A 5,416-nucleotide genomic window follows, 5' to 3' on the forward strand; every position below is an offset into this window, starting at 1 on the left:
TTATTAATACTTAGAAATGCTATAGAAATATTCTAGAGATTTTTAGAGTATTTTTATGTAATTTTTGGAGGTCGTTTGATATTTTTACAAAACGAAAGAAATTTTGACAAAAATAATATCCAAGCCGAGATTCAAACCCGAGACCTCCGACCGAACCAAACTTTAAGCGAATCCGGCTAACCAAGTGTGCAAGCGGTCATTACTGATCAAATAAGGAAAGAAAATGTATTTAAGCAGTAAGGAAATCGAAAATAAATTGGAATAAAAGGCTCGGCTGAGGATTCGAACTCGCGACCAGGGGTTTCGGCAGAAACGCAGCTAACCAAGTGCTCAAGCAGTTATTGCGTGAAAAGATAGGAAACGAAATATATTTAAGTTATAGTGGAGAACAGAAATAGAACCTAGGTATTAAAGGATGAGTTAATAGCGTTTGAGATTTTATTTTACCCGAACCCTAATCTCTCTTCCTCTCCTCTTTCTCGCGACGGCGCCAACTCTTCTAGGGCGAAACCGCAGCAGGACTTAGGGCACGCCTCCGGCGACCGACAAGGGTGTTCTCCGAGAGATCCCTTCACGCGGTGGTGATCCCCTCGTCGTGGAAGGTCTGTGGGCGAAAGGGAGGTTGAAGATCCGAGCTAACTGAAACCCTAGAGCTTTCCCTTCAGTTGTAAGTCCAAGAAAGCATTGTAAGTTGCTACTCACCTGCAGTAGGATAGCTCCGAATTTCTTTGGTTCCTCTCTTTGCTTCCGAAGCACACATGAACCCTAGAATTGTTTCTTCACTGCACAGCAAGTTTCTCCTTTCACCGTGAATCTTACTACTGATCAAGCACATCTAATTAATAAAACATCACCTATAAATAAACATCAAGGAATAAATCTAGTTTAATACTTGTAAACTAGATTGTCAGACTAGTTGACATGAATAAACTTAACAAATCAGTATAAGTGTGAGGAATAAACTATGTTAGTATTACGTTCCCAAGGCTACCATAAACTAGTTCAATTACTACTTTCTATAAGTTGGTAGTGATGCTATTATACTGTTTGTTTCCCAAACTAGTTTACATCTGTCCCCATGCAATTTTAGAACTATTGAGTTTGAACTTAGCATTCCAATACAGCTCTCATTGCTATTAGTTAAGCACCAGTAGCTCTTATTTGCTATTTAATTGGGCATGCACAGTCCTCATTACTATTAGTTGAGTACCAGTAGCTTTCATTGTTATTATTTGAGCATGTACAATTTACATTGCTATTAGTTGAGCACGGGTAGATTTCCCTTGCCATTAGATGAGCATGAACAGTTTCCTTTGTTTTGCGGTTTACAAGTATGAGAAATTAGTAGCTTTATAATCTTCCTTTGCTGTTTCCTCTTCCTTGCTGTTTACAAGCATGAGAAATTCACGAGTAGTATTAGTTCTTAATTCTTTTTCACTTGCAGTATTAGAATAGCATGAGCAGTATTGATTTTTAATTCAGTTTCTAGTTTCTTTTTTGATACATATGCATATATGTGTTAGTTAGCTTTTAATAGCTCTTTAATCTAAAGCATATAGTTAGTTGTCTTTGCTATTTTAATAAGATGAATAGCCATGTATTTTAGTGGAATGATTATGTGCCCTATTAAACCTTTTGAGGATTATGAGTAGAGAAAAGACCAAGGTCTACTTAGAAAAGATAACAAGTAATTTAAAGCAAGAGGCTAGTACCCGACTTCCAAGGTTGTCGTTAAACAAATCCAGGTGACCAATTCCAAGGTCTTGGCCTTGGTAAGACCAAGGTCTTTACCCTCATAGGATTGGAGATTTGCTACCTCAGTCTCTATTAGAGAGCGCGCATTTGGTACTAAGCCTGGGCCCAAGAAAGAGAAGAAGAAAGTTAAATATTAATCTCAAGTATAAGGCTATAAGTAAATGAAATAAGTATCACCTATGTTTAGAACTAGCAAAGTTTAGCTCTTATAATTCTAAGCATACAGTATTGGTTTTCATTTGCTTTCCTTATGAGTTTATTGAGCATGACTTTAGGTGAAAACTCTGGTGGTCGCGGACCAGGTGGAAGTCTAGACAGATCGTGGAGCGGACGGCCAGCATGAAGACCTAAAGTCTCGGGCGCTTAGCAAAAGTCCAGTCAGTCTGAATGACCAGTCTGGCAATAAGTAACTTCTCCTAGGAGGAGTAGGTGAGAGCGTGTTCCCGATGAGGGGACAATAGGCGTCGATTCAACCTAGGGTTTGTAGAGAAAATCTGAAGTCAGAACAGGACAGTCCGAAGGCTGTCAAGTTATTGATTTATATATTATTTGCTATTTTGTCTAACTCTATTTTGTAAGAAACTAGTAGTTTTGCAGGGTTGGACTTAACCTTGATCGATCGACCGAACGTCTAGATTGGTGACCGAACCTCAGTACAAAAGGATCAGAAGTCTAGCTCTCGGTGATGTATTGACCAGAGGTTTGGTTGACCGAACCGAGGATATACAGAGACTCAGTCAAGCCGGGTTGATCAGATCAGATGAGGTGAAGATCATCAGTTGATCAGTTGACCGAACGACAGGATCGGTCAATTGAACAAAGGCGCTATCCGGAGAGGTTGCATCTGGACGGAAGGCCTGGAGGATTCAGTAGGTTCGTTCGACCGAACTTGGGGATCGATCGACTGATTCAAGTCGAGTCAAAACTTGATCCCAAGATCAGAGGATTTGGGTCAGGTTTGAAGAGGCTATAAAAAGGGGTCTCGGCCAACACTTCAGGGACACCAAAAATCAAACTACTTGCGCTCCTATGTGCTACTCCGAAACGCTTCGACAACGCTCAATTGCTGCTCTGACAATCGACGACTCTTTTACTCATCCTTATATTGTCGGTATACTTTATTTAGTTTTGTACTTGTAATTGCTTACTTGTAAAGAATTTTTGAGCAATTAGTGATTGTCTACCAAAAGCGATCAACAATCACAGACCTTGGAGTAGGAGTCGTCACAAGCTACAAACCAAGTAAAAGAAATCCTATTAGCGATTGCTTTTGTATCTTTCTTTATTCCGTTGCGTTCTTACTTTGTGTTTTCTTAAACAAACGAATTAGCCACGAGTGTGCTATTAACCACCCCCCTTTAGCACGTCATCGATCCTACATTTTCCACCTTCTGACCGATTGCTTAGAGGTCGTTGAGCAAGTCTTGAATTCACGCGTGAAGTTGGCTTGCTGATTTACCTTCCTACATTTTTATATTATAAAGTTTATTTAGTATCAAATCACGTTTGCTTACCTTTGTGTCGGAAGTTCCTTCGTGCAGTTCGATCAACTTTTCCCACAAATCCTTTGCGCTATTGAAGGGGTCGACCCGGTTCAGCTCTTTTTTTGCTAGAGTGCATTGTAGGGCTCGAGTCGCCTTGGCATCAGCCTCGATCTTCTTCATTAGACATGTATCCTAGTTTATGCATGATACTAGTTTGCCAACGCCGTCGAGTGGAAGCGCGAGGTCTATTTGGATGATCATCCATATTTCTACCGCGGTCTTCAAATAATACTCCATTCGGCCCTTCGAGTAGTCAAAATCTTCGCTGGAGAATAGTTGTGGCCGAGCGATGTTGTAACCTTCTTGGTGAGTCATTTAGAAAAAGTCTCTTGCAAAGACAAAAAAGATTAAAAAAAAACTTGTTCCAAGACTTAGTCGGATTAGTAGTGCTGGAAAAGGATAAAATAAGGGTATTTCACTAATTTAAAAAAACTAATAAAATAATAATAATAAATTTTATGATAAAATTTATTAAATGTGATATTTTACCTACGCTGACTAATGGTGAAAAAATGAGAATGTATTTTTCAAAAAAAAAAATTGAAGGAAAAAATGAAAGGCGTAAAAACTTATTTTTACCAAAAACGGACAAAAAAACGACGAATAAAAATGCTCGAATGGTAGTTGTACCAATTCATAGCGGTCCCGCTCTGATACCAATTGTAGGATCGTTGCGCTAGAGGAGGGGTGAATAGCGCTCGTGGCTAATTCGTTTCGAAAAACATGATCGGAGATAATGTAGCAAAAAGAAAGATAGAAGGAAAAAACAAACACAGCTAACACAGTTTGTTTTTACTTGGTTCGAAGTCTATGACGACTCCTACTCCAAGGCCCGCGATCGTTGACCGCTTTCGTTGGACAATTCACAATCAGTTCGGCAAATCTTTACAAAGATGAATACAATGGATTTATAATTTAAGTGCAGTAATTAAAAGTATACCAACAACTTATGGGGATCTAGAAGGCTGTGCTTTCAGTTGTTGGAGTCGCGTTACTCTGTCATCGGAGTTGTGTTTCTCGGTCCTCAGAGCAACGTCACTTGTTGGTCGGAGTCACATCGTGGAGTCGCGGGAACATCTTTTGAGCAGCGCACAAGAAAGCAATCGTGAAAGCAATTTGTATCTTTGTCTCTTGGCCGAATGCTGCTTATATAGGCTGTTCTGGGCATCTGGATCCCTTCAGGGCACCTGGATCCCTTCAGGGCCCCTGAACCGTGATGTTAGCTCATCCAATCAACGCTCTCCAAACTGGGATGAGATAAAGTTTGGTATTCCAGGCGCCCAAACCAGGTTCGGGCTCCTGGACCAGCTCCGGGCTAGCTCCAGGCACCCAGATCCCTTCCGGGGGTCGGACTAGTTTTTTTCACGACTTTATTTTCTGCAAAATAAAGTTAGTCCAAGAAATAAACAATATATAGAATATGAATTTTTCTATGAATTTGACAGTCTCGGACTATCCGGTTTTGACTTTGAGTTTCGCTGAAACTCTAGGTCGAACTCACGCCTACTGTTCCCTCCTCGGGGGAACGCGTCCTCACCTACTCCTCTCAGGAGAGTTTACCTTTTACCAGACTAGTCCTCTAAACCGTCTGGACTTTTAATCAGTGTTCGAGACTTCAGGTCTTCATGCTGAACGTCCGCTCCACAACCCATCCAGATTTCCACCTAATCCACGACCACCAGAATTTTCACCAAGAGTCCACGACTCTAGGATTTTTCCCAAAGTGCTCAACCCGCCAAGACTTCGCCTTGTCTAACCGCAGTTAGGACTTTCCACCATCTAGGGTTACCTCCCCCTAGGATCTAGGGTTAACTCCCCCTAGGGTTTTCCACCTGCCTAGAATCCACTAGGACTTTTACCTAAGAACAATTACGACTTTCCTGCAAGCTCATTCAACCTTGTTAGACAACAAGTAACCTTAACTTTGGACCCTTTTCCATAATCAAAACTTAGGTTCAATCGTCTGGTGCACCCTACACCAACAAACTCTTCTCAGGGCGTTGTTGGTCATCACAACGATCGGATGAGCTAGGAAGTATGAGCGGAGTCTCCGAGCGGCTAGCACCAACTCATAAGCTAACTTTTCAAAACAGGTGTAGCGGGATTCTACATCTTTC

This window comes from Zingiber officinale, chromosome 3A (assembly GCF_018446385.1).
Source record: "Zingiber officinale cultivar Zhangliang chromosome 3A, Zo_v1.1, whole genome shotgun sequence".
Lineage (NCBI taxonomy): Eukaryota > Viridiplantae > Streptophyta > Magnoliopsida > Zingiberales > Zingiberaceae > Zingiber > Zingiber officinale.